This window comes from Pseudochaenichthys georgianus, chromosome 4 (assembly GCF_902827115.2).
Source record: "Pseudochaenichthys georgianus chromosome 4, fPseGeo1.2, whole genome shotgun sequence".
Taxonomy (NCBI): Eukaryota; Metazoa; Chordata; class Actinopteri; order Perciformes; family Channichthyidae; genus Pseudochaenichthys; species Pseudochaenichthys georgianus.
Window position 1 is genome coordinate 8,380,093 of NC_047506.1, and position 13,978 is coordinate 8,394,070.

General features: G+C 42.9%; 1 protein-coding gene across 3 annotated transcripts in view; it reads right to left on the minus strand.

Moving 5' to 3' along the window:
• The window catches only part of gatad2ab (GATA zinc finger domain containing 2Ab), a 31,045-nt gene extending 17,414 nt beyond the window's left edge, over positions 1-13,631 (minus strand). For all 3 annotated transcript variants that reach the window (XM_034080856.1, XM_034080854.1, XM_034080853.1), the window contains exon 1: positions 13,493-13,631. The gene's annotated coding sequence lies outside the window, so the exon portion shown is untranslated. The remainder of the gene's footprint in view (positions 1-13,492) is intronic.
• Between the last annotated feature and the right edge of the window lie 347 nt (positions 13,632-13,978).

A 13,978-nucleotide genomic window follows, 5' to 3' on the forward strand; every position in this document is an offset into this window, starting at 1 on the left:
CCGCTCCCAAAACAAAAATGTGGTTGATTTTGCTGTAGGTGTGTCACATTTGATTTGCATGGCATGCTTCCTGTTTTTGCACCTTGAAACAAAAAAAAGATGAACTCTGTCACTATAAACCTGCACATATCTGGGTGCCACATTAAAAAAGAATTCTCTATAGTATGTAGTTGTGGTTGCTACATCACTACATACAACATGAACACAAATGGCGAGAGGACGATAAAGAGCGTAGGAGACGGAGCCAGTGATTAGTGATCTGTGTCTGTTCCTCTCAGGAGACTATAGAGAAGAGTGTACATTCTTCTCATTTTCAACAGAGTAAAACAAGCCTAAGGGCAGAGCAGATCTTGGATCAAAACAAAAGGCCTATTTAGATCAATCTTAAACAAATATGAATAAAAAAGGTCTGTACTAAGCTGCATGATTTTCAGTAACAAAGCCTCAAAGAAGGATCAATGCATTTAGAACGTTTGCATTTTTCTGTAACGGTACATCCACACAGCAGCGTTAAAAAAATCTTGGAGGTGGGCGTATCTGAAGCTTGGGGATTTTTTGCGAGCAACCCGACATACAAAGCAATAGCAATGTTAAAACAAAGTAAACTGGATGTAAAATCCCCAAACAGGCGAAAACCTACCAGTTTCACCCACTGTCTCTGCCACCTCCCTCCATGCCTGGTTCCTCCGGTTTGTATCCCGGTAAGTAAATAGGGACTGGTCATAAAGAACCGGGTGATTTGCTACCGCAATAACTAATTTCTCCTCCATTTTGTTAGGAATATAGAAAATGAACTGCGGTATGTCACAGCTTACAAGCTGATTGATTGGCTAGCGCTGGTACTGTCAGATTTGCATAAACGGTAGGGATGCACGATAATTAACGGCCCGATAATTATCGGCCCGATAATTATCGGTCCGATATTAAGAATTATGACGTCATCCCGATAAACCCGATACCAGTATTAATAGCCCCGATAATATAAAATATATTTTTTGGGAAAGAAAAAAATACTGCGGTGTGGGTGGATTGGGATGAGGGGCGCTTGTTTTTCACTCGGCTCCTCCCGTTTTGCCAGTACTGTGGTGTTAGTGGTTTAGGAAGAGGGGAGTTCTTCACAAATCCAGCGCTCCCTAATACTAATACCTGATCAGTCACCTGAAACATCGCCATCGCTACGATGGTGTGTTAAAAGCGTACGAAGACAATAATACAATACAAAGTGTGTCTGCGCACGCGCGTTGGAGCTATGTGCAACTCAAGGCATATGCTCGAACCGGAGCTGCCTGGATGCTGCAATCATGTTGCTGAGTGTGCTGACTTTTCGTACAATGTCCCACTGTCTGGCTTCCTGCATCAAGTCAAGTGCTCGGCGCAGTTGTGGCGAAACGTCGCTCCTCTGTTTTCATTTAAACAGCGCCTTATATCCGTTAGCGCAGCTAGCTAGCACCAGATGCTAACAACAACAATGCACGTAAGGTCTCTCTCTCTCGCTCGCTCGGACCACACATACACACACCCTCCCGGTCCTCCCGATGGCCAGTCGGTGCCTGCCGGTGAGCGTGGAAGTGTGGTCTGCCACAAGCGGGCGGCAGGAGCGGGGCTGTCAGCATCAGCTTGTAGATGGTATTCTAAACTCGATGCGCTCTGAAACTACGGGGCGGCCAAGGTAAAAAAATACACATGCGTTAATCGCGTTAAAATAATTAGTGGCGTAATTTTTTTTTTATTATCGGTATCGGTCTTGAGAAACAGGAAGTTATCGGTTTCAAAAAACCAATATCGTGCATCCCTAATAAACGGGATTTGATTGGTTGATGCTTCCACCTCAGCTTCAAAAGTTGAACATTGCTCAACTTTTGAAGCCTGAGATGCCTGGAAATCTCCGCTTTGCATCCCACAATGCAGTTCGGCGAAAAGTGAGGCTAAGTGACGTCACCCCATTCAAAGTGAACGCTGCTGTGTGGACGGGCCGTGAGGGTTGTATAAACCTATGGATGCAAATAATCTCCCATGCATGTGTGTAGTACAGCAGGATTAAGGTGCAATTGCCTGAGGACAAATGGAAATCGTGTGATCTGAACTGACACTACAGGTTTTATTCTCCGGCGCTCTCCTTTTGTGTCCAGTAGTTCATAGAGTGCAGATCAATGGAAACAGCTCATCCCTCAGGTACAGGCAGCCTCTCATCTGCTGCACTGTAATGATCTCCCCACTGGGATTGGACCCAGCCAGCCAACACATTAACAGCCATTTTAAAAATACTGAGGCTTTTCAAGTGTGTCCTTAGGGTTCAATAAGAGGGGAAACAACAATTATAATTTCCAATGAAAGCAATACAAGTACGGATTATTATTGCCTAATAAAAGACAGCAAAGAGGCACCTATTTTTTGTGTGGCTTAAGGATCCTTGTCTTTGTAAAATGTAATTAATCACTCAAACTGCTGATTTTCTTACTAGCAGCTATGGCTAAAGACATGACAATCTTACATTTGGGGGGGTTACTTACTACTCGTCGCCATGAAGGTAACTCCTAATACTTTACACAAGTCTTATGGTCCAATGCGCTTTTTCAATTCCAAAATCATTTCAGGTTGTCAGAGAGTAAAGATTTTTTCCTTTGGGATATTATCTTAATAGAGAAAAAATACCTGACTACCTATGCTAATCTGTGTTCACCAAGCTAGGAGTGGGGGCAGGGACCCAGCTGAGATGGTGCCATGGTTGGGGGAGGGAGAAGGGTGCAGAGCGCATGTGGTTAGCTGAGCCATAATCTAACTGTACCCAAGTGAAAAATACTCTTCCTTGTCTTCCCTCTCTCTCTCTCTTTCATTTGCTCACTCGTCTTCCTACTCTCAACCCCTCCCTGCCTCACACACTCCCCTCCTCCTCCTCAGTTGTTCTGTTGTAGGCTCGGCCAGCCCAGAGTGTATGTGCGAGTGTGTGTGCCCCTACTGGTTGTGTCCCGAACACCAAGGGTTAAACCCCTGCCATTTTAACGCCACTGACAGATCAGACCATTAGGGTGTTACCTAACAAAATGGAAGCCTTTAACCCTGAATCTGCCAGGCCGCCTGTTTGTGTGTGTGTTCTGTGTGTGTGTGTGTGTGTGTGTGTGTGTGTGTGTGTGTGTGTGTGTGTGTGTGTGTGTGTGTGTGTGTGTGTGTGTGTGTGTGTGTGTGTGTGTGTGTGTGTGTGTGTGTGTGTGTGTGTGTGTGTGTGTGTGTGTGTGTTGTGTGTGTTGTGTGTGTGTGTGTGTGTGTGTTGTGTGTGGTGTGTGTGTGTGTGTGTGTGTGTGTGTGTGTGTGTGTGTGTGTGTGTGTGTGTTGTGTGTGCGTGTGTGTTCCTGTGTGTGTGTTCCTGTGTGTGTGTGTGTGTGTGTGTGTGCGCGTGCGTGTTGGTGTGTGTGTGTTGGTGTGTGTGTGTTCCTGTTCCTCTGTGTGCGTGTGTGTGTGTGTGTGTGTGTGTGTGTGTTTCCTGTTACTCTGTGTGCGTGTGTGTGTGTGTGTGTGTGTGTGTGTGTGTGGTGTGCGTGTGTGTGTGTGTGTGTGTGTGTGTGTGTTCCTCTGTGTGCGTGTGTGTGTGTGTGTGTGTGTTGTGTGTGTGTGTGTGTGTGTGTGTGTGTGTGTGTGTGTTCCTCTGTGTGTGTGTGTGTGTGTGTGTGTGTGCGTGCGTGCGTGCGTGCGTGCGTGTGTGTGTGTGTGTGTGTGTTCCTCTGTGTGTGTGCGTGTGTGTGTGTGTGTGTGTGTGTGTGTAAGAGAGAGCCAGAGCCCGAGCCACGCAGAGTGTATGTATGTGTGCGCATGTCTCCACCTGGATTCTCCCTCAGCAACGTGACAACAGCATTAAGTTCAGGAAGTGCAAACCAGACTTTTATACGTGAGCATACAAGAATGCGCGACCATATTGCCACATTAAAACAACTATTGCTTTGGTTGTTTTTAAACACAGAGAACACACTGATTTACGAGTAAACGGACCCTTATAACAGATGACTAACATACACATAAGAAAACCTTTATAACTTCCCACATCTCTTCGGGAGTTGGCAAGCACACAAACACACATGTGCAATGCGCAAAACCCACACGTAGATATTTTTAAATAACCACCTGGCCTTAAAATGACATGAGAAATGTCCAAAATGATGACATTGTAAAGCATTTTAACATCTTAGGTCAACCTTCTGTCGTGCTTTTCAGTAGCATCAAATCACTGGATACATTTTTTCAACCACAAATGTTTACTAGCTATAATAAAAAGGAACGGCTAAATGTTTTCTAAAACCGTAGACAGGGATAATCTCCAATTTCAGCCAAATTGCTTCCAAATGGTTAATGGTTAAAACCAGAAGCCCATACCCACAAACAGACTGAAGTGCCAGGACACACGCAGAAAGCTATCGGATTACATTTCTCAGAAATGTATGGTAGCAGGAAGTGACCAGAGGGAAAAAAGAGCTTAAAGGGTGTAAAGCAATAAAGCGTACCACTCAAGGCCACTAGGAGATGGGCTTGTCGCCAGTGCACGATGCAAAAGAGCATACCACACAATACAAGGGGCACATTTGGAATTGAATATCTTTAATTGGGATTAATTGCACATTTTGTACACATTTAAATCAAAAGAAAAAAAGAAAAGTGCGTCCAATAGAACAACCTTCACTCCAATTTGAGGCTTCTTTGGAGTTTGTCGCTAGTGAGTGATCTGCACCACCAATCCCAAACATTAGTCATAGACCAGAACCTCTAAATGAGCGAAGAACAGGATAAAACAGGATCGTTTCAACCCCTTCCCCTGCATGGCTCTTAGACTAGACTTCAGGTCCGCAATATGTCATGTGACAATATTGCATTATGTTTTATGAATTGATGATTTATGTGATCAATCCATCAAAAAGACAGACATTCAAACTTAAAATCATCTTAAAACACAGATCTCAGATGTACAGAATAGTGGTAAACGAACATAATAATATGGCATAGGCAAACAACAACCTCCACTCAAAAAGAAAATCCTCAATCAACAATTCAGCACGCAGAAAAACTTTCCATGCCACATTGTTGACTAGTAAGCCCTCGGCAACCAAGCATTTCCTAAGAATAATTCAACTGAGGGACTATATAAGTTCCAATGAATGAATGATTCATTTGGATGACGTGCTGTAACCTGCAAGGTTTGTTTAGGCAATTGGCAAAGATAGGAAAAATAAAACTTGTACAATGTAGCATCATTTTCACGACCTCAAGTGCAGGGCTCGACATCAAGGACTGCCCGATGGCCCGGGGCCATCTAGTATTTAGCTCGGGCAATGAAGCCTCACCTGCTGGTTGCCCGATCGGGCAATGAAGCCTCACCTGCTGGTTGCCCGATCGGGCAATGAAGCCTCACCTGCTGGTTGCCCGATCGGGCAATGAAGCCTCACCTGCTGGTTGCCCGATCGGGCAATGAAGCCTCACCTGCTGGTTGCCCGATCGGGCAATGAAGCCTCACCTGCTGGTTGCCCGATCGGGCAATCTATTATGCCAGTATCATGCAGCTCGCGGATCCAGTAATGAGTGACCCGACAGTAAAACTAAACATATCTATAACTAGTTTAGGTAGTTTGAGAGGTAATTAAATTAGCTACGTGTGATATTCTATCCTGAAGTGTGTGTTTTGTCCGCTCACCGCTGCATGTGATCATGCAGAGCTGGTGTCGACTCGTCAGCAGCAGCTGATCTCTCTCTCTCCCGTCAGATTAGACTTCACTCGCGTTTATGTCCATATCGATCAGGTCCAGCTAGTTCTAGCTAATGATATGACTACCTGCTTATTAAAAGACACCTAAAGAATAAGTGTCGCTATGCAACTGGGTGAGGCCACAAAGTATAGCGCAGCATTATGCATGTGTTTACATGCCCACCGGAACCCCGAGGCATTACCAACAGATCAACGCACAATCAACCCATACAGGACAACTCTTTCTCCACATTAAGTGTTAGACTTTAGAATGGACTATTCTTGTCTGTCACATAAGTGGCGCAACTGAAGCGGTATTGCGCTAAAGGGAAATTATTTTGACTGGACATTTTGATCAAAGAGATTTAGATTTGCCGGCTAACAGGAACACATTTTGTGTGCTTCGCGGACGCGCTCGGCTCCTCTCGACTGCTGCTCGGGTCTGCTCGGTCAGCTTCCAGATGAGGAGGCATTCGTTCGACCAACTTACAGTAGATAACATTACAAACATTTTTAACAGGGGCCATAATAGTGTAAATAATGTTTGTTTTGGCAGTTATAACTGAATGTAATGTTTTCTACTTTTTTACATCTGGGAAGGCATTTGCCTTCATCAGATGGAAAGTGTCTTGACCAACAACTTGAGTATTTCTTAAAGCTATGCAGGGCATGCAAGTGAGCAAACACAAACGAGAACAAACAAACAAGTGAAATGAAGAATAAAATTGAAAAATATAATATTGTGGTGGTTCATCTTATAATTCAGTCTAGAGAATGCACCAGACAGCATCTAAGACCTGCAAAAATCTAAATGTTCTAGGGGGAGGCCCCCCAAGCCCTTCGTGCGTCATTTCGTCCGTGCGCATTTCTCAGGGCAATCTCTATTGGACTCAGGGCCATCTGTAAATTAGCTTAGATGGCCCACAGGGCCATCTCCCAAAATCCTTAATGTCATGCACTGAGTGCATCTTGTTAATAACGAAGAAGAGATCAAAATGGTTTACTTGGTAAAGGTCTAGGATCATGGTTTTTAACCTTCTTAAGTGCTGCATCTAAGGGGCAAGGAGTTTAGCAAGCAGTACAGTTTAGCAGTTTAGCCAGCAATTAAATGCTGAAAATGGATTTACATTTTTTTATTACAGTCTTCTAGATTGACAAAACACAGGACAGAGAGAGAAGTCGGCTATTCAGTTGGTAGACAAGTATTGTATTCATGGTAATCAATGCCCAAAACCTGATAATCATTTTACAAATAAGCAAGTCTTCCTTTTCAGCATCACTACTGTTTTGAAAATGTATCATAAGGATTTACCGGTTTACATTCTTAAAGAGTTTTTTACACCAGTTAATCCTTTTCCAACTACATTGAGTGCAGTCAAATATTTGGTCAAATTCTTTGTCTTGCAAACTTTGGAGGCTGGGGGGTTTGATATGTGGAAACAATCTCACTATGTATGTTATGACATTGCCATCACAATGTATCTCTTAAAAAAGATAAACTTTGCACTCTAAGCTGTGAAACACAAGTAGTGTAAAAGTGTCCAAATGTGGCTGTAACCTGGGTTATTTCTGCGCCAGCTGAACTTAAAAATGGGTATCATCATCATACATTTAATGTACTTTCCCTTACGCTCATAAACACAATGTGTAGTCTTAACAATACTCCACCCAGAGTTTAATCTTTGACGTATCAAACACCTTCCCTTTGTAGACGTGAAGGGGGTTTCCGACAGTAACTAAATGGTGATCAGTTTCTCAAAACAACAGTCTAACAAAATCCAACACCAATTCACAGACCAATCCAGCACTAAAATACTCCAACGAAAATATAGAATAGTTTTGTTTGAAAATGTTACATGTTGCGGAAACTGTTTTAATACAACAATGCCACTTGAGCTGGCAAGACTGATTAACAGTGCAGTCCAATATCTGCTCTTACTCTCCAGTAGTAGACAACTCAGTGCTTCCATTTCTGTGGGCAATGAAACAAGTCAGATTAGCCTTCGCCTGGTTGTCGCTCGCATCGCATCAAGTTGAGCTTTTCTCTACTATCCCCTGTAGTGCTGCTGAAGGCCTTTGGAGTCTCTGTAGCATTGCAGGCGATGCTGGGCTGCAACACTGGGTCATATTTACAATGACTGCTATCTTATCGCTCTCTTAGCTATTGACTCTGTATGAGTGAATGGCTCGTAGGGTTAAATAACTGCTACAGCATGCACTTTTTGTCCCCCCTCAAAACTATGGCGCAGACAAATAAAGGGTTATTTGCCTGCAGTGGTTTGAGATGTTAATTAAAAAAAAAAAAAAGTTTAAATGTCCATTCACCAATTGAATCCACTGCAACAGACATAAGCAAAAGTGACAAACTTTCAGATCTCAATTATCGCCCCAAACATTCACTCTTTACTCTTAAAATACCGCAAAATGTTACAAATGATGACACAGTATTTCTTGTAACAATGATAAACATGAATTATTGGGAGACTTACGGCCCGTCCACACGGCGGCGTGCGTTGAAGCTTCAACGCTTCTGCCCATTCACTTTGAATGGGGTGACGTCACGCTTTGCCGAACTGCATTGTGGGAGCGTTGCTTTGCTCGCTTTTTTGAGCAATGTTCAACTTTTGAAGCTTCGGCGGAAGCGTCAGCCAATCAAATCATATGCCAGTGCAAGCTCTAGCCAATCAAACCGCGTGCTTGTGCGTCCGGGGCGGGAGATTCATGTGATTGGTTGTTGGTCGAGTTTCAGACAAGCTCACCGGCAAGCTTCAACGCACGCCACCGTGTGAACACTGCGTCATGCTTGTCTTTCAATATGAAGACCAAAATAAAAAAGGGAACCAAAACATCTTCACTACATTTCTCTGCAAAGAAAAAGAAAAAGAGAGCCTATACAAAAACACAGGGCAATCTTTTAACAAGCAACATAGCGTCTTACTTTTTAAATCAAGAATCAAAATTCATTTGTCTCATTTTTTTTTTTATACGGCACACTTGGTCAACAGGTGGCTATTTACCAAAGGAAAACTACTAAAATCGGAGCGATAACAAGTACGGGAATTGTGGTTGTGGCTTTGGACTAGTTCAAGGTTCTTTATTGTCAAACTAACATACAGAGTAATTATGTCGTTGAAAATCTTAGGTCACACGCTTCTCCAACAATGCAACACAATAATACAGATAAGCAGACAATATTAAAACAATATTAAAGTAAATAAACACGAACAAAATACGAAAAAAGAGCAGAGTTGGAGAGAGCCAAAGACAATGCGGCCATCTTCACCGGCGCATCTTCTGTGTGAGTCTGAACTCAAAATGTGTTTGCCGTAAAATAAAAAATGCTTAACTTCACTCATGCATGTACCTCCAACTGTTTTAGAAAGGTTGGTCACAAACTGTAAACACAGTTAATATGAAGTCCAACAGGATAAACAAGAAATTGTTCCGTCAGGCAAACATTGGAGGATTGCTCTGCTCAAGCTCCAATAATTGCCCAAGGCTTTTGGGTGGGACCCTGTGGCCAATACGACTACTCCTGTCCTCTTCAATCTGATGCAATACACTGGTAGAACAAAGACAAGGATATAGTTATATTTTCAATCAGTCAATGCATTTTTCTAAACCTCCACTTTTCCACTATCACAAGGGTCAAAGCTGTATGACTATCTCTCCCTCCCTATTCTCTGCCCCTTGTCCTCCCTTTTTACTCAGGCTTCTCTATGTTGAACTATCAGCCGTCCTGGGACCCCTCTTTTTCCCCTGACTGTGGTCACCTCATTCCAGATGTTTTGGATTGGGATCTTCATCCTTTGGGGATTCAGCCTCATTTTGAGTCTCTGTCTTCTATGTGCTAAAGGCCATGTCTCACCCCCCCTCTATGTGCTTGTTTCCGGTCTCCTATCTTTTAGAATGGTGTTCTTGAGTTGTGCATGTCTTTCCTTCCTGGAAGACTTTACTCCATGTTTTCAACCAGACTAAAGCATCATATTACTTTCAATACTTAAGGAAAAGTCTATCTCAAAAATATCTTATAACTTAAAGAATTCAGCTCAGTGTAGCCAGCTTCGCTGTAAAGCCTTTTTTTATGATCGCAAAGCTGGTCGATATGTGACATGCTTTACTGGTTGCATTTCCTGTTAACCTTTTCACAATGCCTGGGCTCACACCTCCGACCAAACTAACTGCTGTGGTAAAACTGTGTCCTACAGTGGGCTACTCAGGCTGCGGCCACACGAGGACGAAAACGGTCGTTTGCGTTACTGTTTAGTATCATATAGACAGTTCGGCCACACGAGGACGACCAAATACGGCACTAAACGACTGAGGAAACGATAACGGGTCCCAAGGTGGATAGAACGGCATACGCAACTCTCTGGGGGGTCAAACGGCTCCGTGTGTGCGCCCTATCCGAACATTTTCAGATCACTGATAGTGATTGCGCAATAGCCCCGCCTCTCCCCACCTCTTCTGCTCACCTCCGCTTACCCCGCGCCATTGCTGAAGTGTTTCGCCACCAACAACAACAACAATGGCGGATCGCAGAGTTGCTATCGTGCTCCGGACGCTATTGACCATGCTACAGTTGTTTGTGCAACATCTACAGCAATAATGATGAGGCAATAGCCCCGCCTCTCTCCACCTCTGCTGCTCACCCCCACGTCAAAGTAAACTGCACCCTGAATTCAGATTATTTATCTTTCTCTCGATATGGACCTAAACGCGAGTGAAGTCTAATCTGACAGGACGGAGACACGCAGCTCTGCTCACCTGCAGCTCCTCCCGCTGCAGCAAAACACACACTTCAAGTCAGATCATCACCCTTAGCTATTTTAATTACCTCTCAAACTGCCTAAACTAGTTATAAATATGTTTATTTTTACTGTCGGCCGGGTCACTCATTACTGGATCAGCTGCTGCATGAGACAGACACTGACGCTGTCCGAAGAGAGGGAGGAAAAAGAGAGGCTCCGTGTATTTTATTATTATAATATATAGAGTCGTTATTCATTTGTTTTAAAGCTCAATAAATAACAAAGAAGACCTTTGACCGGCACTTTTATAATTTTGTCCGGAAGATTTAAACTTTAATACACGTTGACTGGCGAAAAACTCTGCCCGGTTCCCTCGGCCCCCACCGCGGAGAATAAACAGAAGGGCAACCATGACAACCATTCTTCTTCGCTGCTTTTGTGGAGGAAGTTACAGCGCCACGTACAGGCTCCTGCATATGTACTGCAGCTTCTCCAGCGGTTGGAGCTAAACGGAGCGGTCTCGTGTGGGCAGACACTATCCGGATAACTATTGTCTGTGGACGGAAGCTTGTTTGCGATTGCGTTTGCGTTAATCCTATGCGTTTAGCCGTTTTCGTCCCCGTGTGGCCGCAGCCTCAGAGACTATTGTGGGTGGATGGATGCAAGCAACTACAGCTATGCCTTACTAAGCAGATATTTATAACACATATTAGGTCTCAAAATGGTGGTTAATCAATAGAATAGGTCAGAAACTAAGAATATTGTGAGGTATGTTTCTTTGGGGGGGAACATTTACTGTTGGGCCATGTTTGTGTAAAACAGATGTGCTTATATCTCACACCTTCACAAATGATTTCCTGACGAGACCAACAAAAACAATGATGCAAGTTAATCTAGTTAAATTCAGATATATAAGAAGAATCACAATGTTATGAATAGGATCTAAACATTGACCATGCTTTACATGCATGTGTAACATAAGGGATGAACTATACAAAAAGGAAGGACAGGAAAAACATAAAAATGCCACACTATATAATAATATAACCATAACAAACGTGACAAGGGCAACAACGAGCAACCTTTGATCCTGTGACAAGCTAAACTACCATTGGTGAAAAATACAGATGTATTATGTTAATGCTTCAGCCCTGATGCAGCAGAATAGTAGTGGATATCGAGTCCTGCCTGTCTGGTCATATCACTCTCAGAAGGGTATTTCACCAGAGACACCCCTTGTCAGGCTAATCCATGGGCCGATCATAAAATGCAAAGCGAAATGTGTCCGCCATCCCTAGCCAAGGGTGCCAACTGTCTGCTTGCTCTAAAAGGAGGGCACTTGCTAGGCAGAGGTAGTGACACAGACACTATTGTTTGTCTTAAACACTTTAAAAGACAGGTGAATGAAAAAAACGGACCTGAAGTGAGCACTCAAGCAACATGACCCCCCTAGCTGTAAAGGATGTGACTGCCTTGAAAAAACATCAAAGGCTAAGCCCAGAGTCATTACAAGACTTTATAATATACACACACATCTCACAAGTTATAGATCCCTCAATTAACAGAAACTGTTTAATATCACAGGAATGCCTTCAGATGATTGACTTCCACGAACAGTATATGTAGAAATAAAACATACACGTAGACCCCTCATTACATACATAATAAGGTGTTTAATTGTATCTCAAATACAGAAATAATGCTATTCTGGTGAAAATGCAAAGTAGGCGTTTTGTTGTCTATAGTCTGGCGTGGGTGATAGCTCCTACCCCGTCGTGGACAGACAGACACACACCCTGACGGAGGCAACACCGTCCACCATTACGCCTCCATAAAAAGGCTTTCCACGGTTGAGCTAATCTGACAAAGTTGTGAGATCAATGGCTCATGAAGCCATAATCAAACCCATCCGCAACTCAGAACACTCGACGAAGAAAAACCCAATGACAATACTGGTTTATGATGTTCTTAAACTTCAGTGACCCAACTTTGCCCAAAGGAAAAGCTACCTTTTTTACAAAAAAAAACATCAACAACAACAAGCTATCTCATGCTAACGTTAACTTGGCTTGCCAACAACAACCTGTCCATCCGTCCGGCTACAAAACCAGCGGCTTACTAACGCGAGCTTACTGCCCTATTGTGGTTAAGAACTATTAGAGAGGTTACAATTAATTAAGTCACTGAACACTAAGAGCACATATGCCTTTAAATGTGATTCTAGATATTATAATATTTCGATGTCTGCACGCGTCCAAATAGCGATACACGAGAGACAATGAAATCGACCCCATCTCAGTTAGATGCTAGTGTTAGCATCTAGCTAAGCTATCATGCTAACGCCAGCTCCCTGGACACTCGCTTGCCAAGACAGAGAATCGCTACATTTATTCAATATTCAAAGGTGTTATTGTCATACGCACAGTAGCTTCATTGTGGTCATGGCAAGGGAAATATAAAGGCTCCTTCAACAATGCAACATACAAATGAGACATAAAACATTAACAAAAATAGTGCAAGCAGGACAGAACAGAAATAAAATAGTGCAAGAGAATGTTGAAAGTGACCAATTTGCAGTTAAGAAGTTAACTACATACATGTAAAACATAATAAGATGAGCAAATAACAAATAATAAAGCGTTAATTACATCCACATATCCCCTTTTTATCTCAGAGTTCTGTAGCTTCATTATGGTTTTAACATATAAAAACTTACATTGTATCATATTATCGGTCCATCCCAGTATAATGTTTCACGGGGAAGTTTGTTTAAAATATTCCTCCACTTGTTTAAGAGTCGGTTTGTTCCTGTGCTCGGTTCGGTGTATGTGTGTAACGTTAACTGAGACACACACACACTGTGGACATAGCACGTTAGCTTAGATCAAGCTATGCTAGCTAGCCTAACTTACGTTAGCCTGTGCTAACACCGAAAGAGAAACTTCCATTCGTCGTCATAATTTAATTGAAAATTAAAATATTGGATTAGTCGATTTGATAATTAAATACTTTAACTTACGAAGTCTGGGAGGAGCTTGACCGAGTTTCCCCCCGCGATTTTCAGATGTTTGATGTTAGTATTACGCTGGCTTCAGTGTAAAAATCCCGGGGATCCCCTCTCTTCTGTCCGCTGCCACTCCGGTTGCCAGATAATGAGCCACCACAGGCGGCGTCATGCTGCGTTCATACACACCTCGGAAATGTTAAGTTCCCAAGTGCTGCCACAGAATGACAGTGCTGCGTTTTGGGACAGTAAAGGCAATGAATAAAATGCTAAACTCATGCGTGATTCAAATTCAATTATGATAACATCATGACCTATTATTGTACTAATTGGATTGTATCGCATTTTATTATATGCCTGTGTGGCAATAATGTGCTTGTTTGGGATAGAAGTCTGTAGGCATATGTGAGGTAGGCCTACAACAAGACCATATAATTATGAAATCAAATATGTTTATGCTGAAGCATAGGTAAGGGTGATTAATTGTTCTCATTTAAACTT